The following is a 10389-nucleotide window of genomic DNA, read 5'->3' as shown; positions in this document are numbered from 1 at the left end:
GGGATGCTAGTACTTACTTGTGTACGATGTATCAACGACTCACAAAGTCAGGCTTTCAAAAAGAAAAGAAAGGAGAGAAAGAAAGAAAAGAGAGAGGGACTAAAGGGTGACAGTATGTCACCCAGTTTTTCAAGAGAAAAGGTGGGTGTGGTCCATGAGTGGTGGAAATTAGTCTGTTAGCTAAGCGTAGTCCATTGTAAATAATAATTTGTATGTTGTTTTTTTTACTGCTGACATTAAGTACTGTTAATATCTTTACAGAAAATTCAGAGGTTTTTAATTTCACTGACATTTAACAAATGCAGGTACATTTTTAGCAGCTATTCATACTAAATCAGTTGTCCCTCCCCCTGGTGCAAGGTCCAACAGATCCATCTTTAGGCTCAGCAGCCCTGTCCCCCCATAATGCTGAACCTGAACCAGCTTTTCTCCCAACTGAAGGAGGTGAGCAGCATTGTGTTGAATGCCATGCCACTTAACATATCTGAAGGGAGACTGGAATACAATATATATATATATATATATATATATCAAAACAAAAAGCTAACATCTCATTTCAATTATAAATAATAATAATAATAATAATTCATTTATTTTATATAGGCGCCTTTCAAGGCTCTCAAGGTCGCCATACAAACACATAAAAAACAAGATACACAATACATAACACCAGCATAAGAGACATAAACAAGACAATGCAGTATATAAATCAATCAAATAACCAAATAAATAAAAACAGAGGATGTGTGATGGATAGTTTGTATTTTGTTGGTCGAACACACTTATTGTAAGTCGCTTTGGATAAAAGCGTCAGCTAAATGCAATGTAATGTAATGTAATAATGATCAGGGTGGATATGCGAGTGTGAAGAGATATGTTTTGAGACGTGATTTGAAAATGGGGAGAGAGTCAGTGTTGCGGATGTCAGGTGGGAGGGAGTTCCAGAGGCGGGGTGCAGAGCGGCTGAAGGCTCTAGACCCCATGGTGGTTAAACGGAAGGGGGGTGCAGTGAGGCTGAGGGAAGCAGAAGATCTGAGTGTGCGGATGGGTGTGTTGATGTGCAGGAGGTCGGAGAGGTACAGAGGAGTGAGGTTATGGATGGCCTTAAAGGCGAGGAGCAGAATCTTAAAAACGATACGGGATTTGACGGGGAGCCAGTGAAGTTGCTGAAGAACAGGAGTGATGTGGTTAATGGAGGGGGTTCTGGTGATGATGCGGGCAGCAGAGTTCTGAACCAGTTGAAGTCTGTGGATGGATTTGAGAGGGAGACCAAAGAGAAGGGAGTTGCAGTAGTCGATGCGGGAAGTGACCAGGGTGTGAACAAGAATGGCTGTGGTCTTAGGGTTAAGGGACGGGCGGAGGCGGTTGATGTTGCGTAGATGGAAATAGGCAGACCGAGTGATATTACTGATGTGAGATTTGAATGAAAGTGTGCCGTCGAGGATGACACCCAGACTCTTAACCTGAGGGGAGGGGGAGACTGAAGAGTTGTCTATATGGAGAAACTGTCAGGTTTGGTTAGGGTGGATTGTGTGCCAATGAGGAGAACCTCGGTTTTACTGTCGTTAAGTTTGAGAAAGTTAGAGGAAAACCAGGATTTGATGTCCTGTAAGCAGTCAGACAGGGAGGATGGAGGGAGGATGGTTGGTTTGGAGGACAAGAGCTGGGTGTCATCCGCGTAGCAATGAAAGTGGATGTTGTGGTTACGGAAGATATTGTCAAGAGGAAGTAAATAGATGATAAAAAGAAGAGGCCCCAGGACAGAGCCCTGGGGAACACCGGTCGTGACTGGAAGTGGCTGTGATTTGAAGGTTTTGAGTTGGATGAACTGAGTGCGGCCAGAGAGATATGATTTAAACCAGAGGAGAGGTGTGTCAGTGATCCCGATGGAGGTCAGTCTGTCAATGAGGATGCTGTGGGAAATGGTGTCAAAAGCTGCACTAAGATCAAGGAGGATGAGGATAGTTAATAGTCCGGAGTCAGCTGCCATGAGGAGGTCAAAATTATTAATAAATTATACATTTCAAACACAGTATTTTTCCACATATTTAAGTTATATTTATTTGGATTTATGCATTCATGTTGAGAATGTTCCATTCAAAAATGTTATTATTAAAAAGACATTTACACCATAAAAGATGACTATTGAGATCTATTGTCAGGAATGTTAGTCTTATATTTAAAAAAATATCTAAAAAAATATTTAGATATACTGGATATTATTTGATCTATTCCACCACTAGCTTAATCCCAAATAATGTAGAGGTGTGTTGTAGGTGCCTTAAATAACCCCTTATTTTATAGTGAGATGTATTTTTATGTTCATATAATAGTGATTTCAATGCCACCCCAAAATGATCACTGGTTCCATCCTGGCCACCCCACTGAAAATGTCCTGGCTCTGCCACTGGTTGTCCGGTGCCTTGCTCAAGGGCACCACCGCAGGGCCCAGGAGGTGAACTGGGACTCTCCAAGTAGCAGTCCACACTCCATATTTAGGTCTGTTTCGGGACTTGAACTGGCGACCCTACGGCTCACATTCCAAGCCCCTGCTGACTGTGCCACTGCCGGACAAAAGAGCACATCACATAATGAGGAATTGTCTTTTATTGGCTTACTGTTTGGCGTCTAGTGAATGAGACTTTTGGCTTACATTTTTCTGTCACTGCCGGACAAAAGAGCACATCACATGATGAGGAATTGTCTTTTATTGGCTTACTGTTTGGCATCTAGTGAATGAGACTTTTGGCTTACATTTTTCTGTGTATAAATACATATATATATCAGCACTATGCATTCATTTGAGAAAGAAACATTTACTTCCACTACTACGACCACTAGAAATGTACACCTCATATATACTACATCCTCCTCTCAAGTTCAGACAGAGCATGTCGAGAAGTCTTATCAGATTAATGGTTGTTCAGGAGAGTGTATAAATATTGGACAAACTGTGAAGGTCAGAACAAACGTGCACACAGAACAACAGAGGTGAGTTGCAATACTTTTGGTCTGGGGTTATAAAAGTAGTAAAAAGGATCCAAACATAATCAATTAATAACAGATAATGGCACAAGGATTTTATACTAGTTAACATGAATGAGGGGTTAACTTAATTGTTCTCTCTTTGTCTGAACACAGCCATGGCGATGTTTGGAAAGGTTTTGGAGCCAGTGGGCTACATGCAAACTGTGAGGTGAGTTTTCTAAATATTTCATGTTAATATACTAACAATAATGCATTTAAATCTGCTTATCACACTGTATAATAATAGTTATCAGAACTCAAATATGATTTTTAATTATTTAAACAATAATAAGAACACTTTATAAAGCATTTTGTGACTTAAAAGATCAAGTATTATAATACTCAATAAGACTCAATACTCAATAACTCACTTCTTTGCAAAGTATTATGTTGCTTTAAAATGTGAGCATTAATAATTCATTGTAAAAATACTTACGTGTGCTTATAACTCCATTTAACACATTCTAAGTATGTTTATAAATATGACTTCTATTGCATATCCATAACAGTTTCTGATTTCAAGGCTTTTATTGTCACGTGTGCATAGCTACAGTGTAGTTATGACAATGACAATCTTAGGTCACAGGCTCCTCCAACAGTGCAACACAATAAAACAGATAAAATAGTACAGTTAAATAAAATAAAATAGAATATAATAGAAACAGTGCAGAAAAGTCTATATACAGTAATTGGAATATTGATATATATGATATGATATGTTCCTGATGTTGTCAAGGCAAGTTCATTTATATAGCCTCTTTCAACACAAGGCATTTCAAGGGGCTTTACAAAATGACATTTAAAAACAGTCATTAAAAAGCAAAGATAATAAAATAAACATTAAAAGAAAAAATACATGAATAAAAGTTACAGTGCAGTTTAAGATATGAATAATTCAATTAAAAGCAGCGGCAAAGAAAAAAGTCTTCAGCCTGGATTTAAAAGTAGTCAGAGTTGCAGCGGACCTGCAGGTTTCTGGGAGTTTGTTCCAGATATTTGGAGCATAATAACTGAACTCCTCCATGTTTAGTTCTGACTCTGGGGACAGAAAGCAGACCAGTCCCAGAAGACCTGAGAGATCTCGATGGTTCATAATTTAGCAGGAGGTCAGAAATGTATGTTGGGCCTACAACATTCAATGCTTTATAAAAAAATGTCCAGGGTGCTGGTGCAGGATATCTGCTCCTACCTGGGCGGCAGCGGCTCAGCAGAGGAGAGCGAGGCGGCCAAGAAGAACCTGGACTCCATGGACCAGGAGCTGGGAGCAGGAGGAGCCGGCCTGCTGGACGACCAGGAGGTGCACCGGCTGGAGGACGACCTGGCCGTGGTGTACTACCAGCTGGGCACCGCGGTGAGGAAACACAGCCTGGGTCTCAAACATGAAGGTTCACTTAGTACAGGCATTTTTAGTATACTCTTATTTTGAATAGTATAGTCGAATAAGGGAAGAGTAGCATGTGGGCTTCTTATTGTTTTACTGTGAGGAACCTTTTCAAATCTATTTTGAATGGTAGAAGATTGGAGTGTCTGCCTCTCAGTGTTTTATTGTGAAGGGTAAACTAATATTAGTTTGGTGAGTTAGGGAAGTTTGAAAAGTGTTTTATTGTTAGGGCAACTTTTATTTTTGAAAGGGTAGTCTTATATGATTGTAGTAAGTCAATAAGGGAGTGTATGTTTCTCAGTGTTTTATTGTGAAGGAAAGTTGTTTTAACTTTTATTTTGATGTTGATACAGGTGGTGTAATATAGTCGTTGCTATGGACGCTATTTTTATATAATTGTAGTAAGCCAATAAAGGAGTGTCTCACCGTGTTTTAATGTGAAGGGATCTTTTTTAACTTGGGTAATTTAATATTGTCACAGCAAGAAAAACAGTGTGTCTGCGTTTTGTTGATGTTGGGAAAATAGTGTTTATTGTGAAAGGAACTTTCTTAGGGTATGTCTTATATAAAGCTGTGGGGGCGGTTGGAGTATGTCTGTCTCCCTGTTTCGTATCTGAAAGAGAATTTACTCTAACTGGTTATGCTGCAAACACACTGAAGGGCATGCTGACCTTGAACAGTAATGCCCGTGTAACTGAACTGATGTGACTGTGACTGAACTCATGATGCTAAGCGTATTATGTAGATGCAGATGTCTGTCACCAGATGTATGATTGAAGCATCTGTTAACTTCCACTAGACAGTATTAATGCGCTTATGATTTTAATATACTGTTTAATTATTTTAAAATGTAACAAATGATACAAATCTCTTGAATGCATTTTGCTTAGAAAAATAAAACACCTTTCTGGATCAGTCAGTGTTTAGTGGTAATGTATTTGTGTAAAGCCTCATTTTTCAGTTACAGGACACAAGATTAGATTTAGGGTGAAATTACATAACTCAGACTAGGAATAGGAACATAATTACAACGGTAAGTCAAACCTATTAGCGACAAGAGAAACATTATATTTGAGCCGTGCATTTATGGTGACGGGTAAGCCTAACATGTGAAATGTATGTCTGAACAGGGGAGCAAAAAGGCATAAAGCAATCTATAAGAGACACACAATTACTGCAGAGTCCAAAAATGACTATTCAAGAGATACTGTACAAAAACGTAAAATAGATGCCACTAAAAGAAATACAAAAACACCACAAAGTTACACAAAACAATGTCTAAAAGTGACAACACATCACACAACAACTGCTTAGAGACACAAGGGTCCTCAAGTTGACTACAAAGAAACACACAACTAAAAGACTTCTAATATTATGTTTTGCTGTTTGCAAATTGCAGGCATTTCATTTGTATGTTATTTTTGCTACCCAGGACTAAAGAGGGCTCACACTCTCCTTTGAATCTGCCCCCCCCCCCCGCCTCTTGTTTCAGGTGAGGGCCCAGGCACAGTTCACTAAGAAGGAGACGGAGGTTTTCCTGCAGTACGTGCAGGACTACCGGCTGGAGAGGCAGCTGATGGCGCTCTACAACCGTCTGATGGGGGTCTCAGCGCTGACCGACCAGCCCACCCTGCTGGAGGAGCTCATCCTGAACCGCAAGCCCAAACGCTGGGAGCTCAGGGAGTTCTGCGTGAAGGTCGGTGGAGGTGCAGGGCACAGTGTGTGTGTGGGTGTGTGTGTTGCTCACCTCATTTCCCTGCGGGGGGTCATTAAATGTTCATTCGCTCCCATTATACAAGTCATTGCACAAGGGCACGTACTCCTGCTTAACTAAAGCCGCAAGAAGCCTGAGGTCACACACACACACACACACACACACACACACACACACACACACACACACACACACACACACACACACACACACACACACACACACACACACACACACACACACACACACACACACACACACACACACACACACACACACACACACACACACACACACACACACACACACACACACACACACACACACACACACACACAGCTTTTGAAGCTAAGCTCACCTGTCATCAATACATTCTTAATTACATGCAATCCAAGAATCAAGCCATTTCCAACCACATGTTGTAAAACATAATCACAGAGGACAGGTTTCAAAAGGAAAATAAAAAGCATGGAGAAACACAGCTGTGCAGGATTAAATATTCAATTTCCTGACCTAATACATTGAATTTGACCACAAAAAAAATGGAGGTCCTGTGGGACCTCCAAGCATGCTGCATCTATCGTCTTGGTATGAAAATACATATTTAATTCAGCAGAGCAGTGACCTTCTCTTGTCTTTCACCCGAGCTGAGTTGGCCAATTCCCTTTTGCCTTCACTGCTGGTACCGAAAGGAGATGAATTTGTTCAGCTGCTCGGGCTTTAAACCATTTAAAAGCAGGAATCTTAAAGCCTGATAATTGTATTCTGGTTGAAGCAACATTAGTATAATTCCACTCCTTTAAGTGCACACATATCGCTTTTTGCATGGGATCAAATAAAGCTTTATGTTCTACTTTATTTCTTATGTAAACCCCCCCTAGACCAGACCAAATGCCATCTGTCCAATTGCCCTTGGGCAGGACTCACATAACGATCATCCAACATGCAAATAAATGAACCTTAATAAACACTGCAGCAGTCACAGGCTCACTCGTTATGTAAAAACCTTTGACCTATGTTTGACCAGCATTTATTAAACAAAGTGAAGTGTTAAGTATCTGCAAAGTCGTTCAACACAGATGCTGCTGTCACGGCTGGAGAGACAGACAGTTTGTATTCGAGAAACTCAAGTCCACTTCTTCGGGGGCTGTAGGGTGTTTCGGCTGCCAGCCTCAGTGGATTAGCTTTAATGCCGAAGCAATTCCATCTTAAATGAGTGCTGAACGAGTGATTTGTGTCGTGCTCCTTGCGGGGATTTGTTTCCATAAATGCACTGAGAAAAGCTCAGTGCTTTCATTAAGGGGAAATCATTTCACACTTTGTCATTCACTGAGCAGTCATAGTCAAACAAATAAAACAAATAAAACAATAAGATACAAGCACTCTCACTTTATTAAAGAGGCCCTGTTATGCTTTTTGGGGATTTGCCTTTCCTGTAGTGTGTTAATGGTCTGCAACGGCTTTAATCCCGAAGTTCTCTCCAGAGGGAGTTTCTCTCCCACACTCGCCCTCCCCCCTGCTGAAACACCTCCATTGGACTCCTTTGTTTACTTCTGAAACATGGTTACATTACTATGTAACATGTGTAACACTCACGCTCCTATTGGCCTGGGCAGCGGTTCCCAACCTGTGGGCCGCGACCCGAACGCATTGCAAGTGGGCTGCCAAGCCATTTGCAAAACATTATGATTTGTGTGGAAACATTAAGATTTTTATTTTCCTTTCTCTTTCTTGATCCTCCTTTAGCAACGGTCATTACAGTCCTTGACAGCGGTCTGTTCTACTGGATTAACAACGTGTCACATGTTCTGAATCGACCAATCAGAACTTGATTTAGCCTCCGTAATGTTTATAGTTGAATGTGGGCCGCGAACATTTTTTATATTCTTAAACGGGCCCTGAGTTTGGGAACCGCTGGGCTCGGGCTCCAACTCATTGTACGTGATAAGGGGAAAGGGGCGGGACATTTCTAAGCCGTTGACCAATCACAACAGAGCTGGCTGGCTAACCAAAATGGTGGGCATTTCCCCTTCATAGGCAGTATAAATGACCCCTATGCTTTGCTAAAATACATTCTAATCAAAGTCACCCTGTAGCTCTTGAGTCCACACTGGAGTAGTTGACTTTGTTAAGCAAAGAAACGGCAGCCATGTTTCTCTAACCTTGGTAGAATGTATCATGTATAAACACTGTGCTGGTGATAAGCTTCGACACAGGCAATGCCTTATCTTTGTAAACCTCACAAAATCTGCTAACTCTATGATCCAAAGTTATCTGCAGTGACAGGCCCTGGATAACCTGGCATGGCTCTTTCTACAAAGATTAGTGACATCTGCATGGGCTATTTTGGGGGTTGGGGTGGTCTCACAGGGCCAGGTGTTCACATCAGTTTAAGATAATGAGCCAGAAGAGCCGTAACCAGCCTCTTCTGCAGTAAGGCTAATGATCTGGAAACACTTTTAAGTTCAGTGAAGTCGACAGAAATCCCATGTGGCTTGGTGTGCTGCTGAAGACAAAACGCTGCAATAAACAACAACAACAACATTAAAGCTGTGCCAGGCGTGAATTTGATCATAACCAACCCCATTAAGACTAACTATATGATGCAAATGATTAATTAGTCGAAATGATGTGCTGGTGTTGAGCCGAGTCATTTCTCCGCTGTCAGAAAAACAACCCTGGAAATACTCAAACAAGCTGGGTCAGTTAAAATAAACGGAAATAATGTTTTTTCAGGCCTTTTTTTCATACATCCAGATGCATATCAAATGCACCACCTTGGTTTCCTGCCACCCCAAAGAGCTCCAAGATAATATAGGCTGCAGTCAGCGGCGCTCACTTGTCCTGCAAACAGCCAGTGTGTTGCTGTTGTCAAAACAGTGGGAGAACACCATAAATGAAACGCTAATTATTTCAGGTGATTGTTAGCAACCTATAAAAGCAAAACAATGATAACAACATTCAACATATCTCCAATACTTTGTACACAGGAACTATTAATTCAATGTGTGTTGTATGCGGGGTCTAACAAATGGGTTTTTTGCACAATTGATCTGGTTCTTCAGATTTTGTCGAAATGCAAAAAGCAATGAGCGAACAGGACTTATAGTTCCTGGCAATCCTTAGTTATAGGATTAATTGATTACTGAGTATTTAGAGCATTTGTTTAAAATCACTTCTGTGGTCGAACAGAAGAAGCTCCATCTTTAATTGACTCAACATTGAAAGCATCCATGTCACAAAACAACCTGGTGCTCCCTGCAGGGTTGAACACACTCCTAGCTAGTTTTGCCCACTATTGGAAACTCATACTTTCCCTCCCTTTCCTCTGAACAGATCAACTTCGTGCTGGGCACCGGGCTGCTGTGCCTCTTCACCCAGGCGTCTCTGACAGGCCGGGACCAGGCTCTGCTGATGAAGACCTGGTCCGACCGCATGGGGGCGCTCTACAGGAAGATGAAGAACTCAGGAAGCCGCTGCTTAGGCTACTTCCTGGAGCAGGCGGAGGTGGACATCCGGCACCAGCTCCAGGAGGCCGTGCAGAGCCGAGCCCCCCCCGAGGAGGCGGCGGGGAGCATCCTGAAGACCCTGGAGAAGAACTACGAATGGCTGCGCTGGGCGGTGATGCTGCACCCTGCAGTGGGACCCATGGAGGAGGAGAAGGAGGAGGGGGAAGAGGAGGTAACCAAGCAGGAAGAGAAGGAAGAGAAGGAGGAGAAGGAGGAAGTTGTGCAGCAGTCAAACAACTTCATTTCCGTGGCGTCTGACCCTCCCGTGCCCCAGGTGGTGGTGTGCTTCCGGGACACGCCCACTTCGCTGGATAAGAGCAGGATCCACCAGCTCATCGTGGATCTGGAGTGGAAGATCCCCAACCCGCCGCCCGAGGTGTACGCCTCCATCGAGGAGGACCCGGGCAGGGCGCGGTGCTACCTGGCCGCCCGCATGCTGAAGAAGCTGCAGGACGGGCTGGGGGAGGGCGTGTTCGTCCACGTGGTGCCCGGCAGGATGGAGATGAAGTGCAACTTCCCCCCCGCCTCCTACTACCTCTACGAGTACAAACACCGGCTGGCCTCGGGCACCGTGTGCGTGTTTGGATGAAAGAGTACGAGAAACAAAGGGAAGGGGAAACGACCTGCTGTTCTCACAGATGTTTCATAATCATATTACAGAATCAGCTTTATTTGTGTTGCTCTCACAGTGGCATTAACGTGTCTTGTGTAATGTTACTTCTAAATAAATGTCATTGAAGAGAAACACACACATGAGA

The sequence above is a fragment of the Pseudochaenichthys georgianus genome, chromosome 21, assembly GCF_902827115.2.
Source record: "Pseudochaenichthys georgianus chromosome 21, fPseGeo1.2, whole genome shotgun sequence".
NCBI lineage: Eukaryota > Metazoa > Chordata > Actinopteri > Perciformes > Channichthyidae > Pseudochaenichthys > Pseudochaenichthys georgianus.
This window is presented reverse-complemented; position numbering follows the sequence as displayed.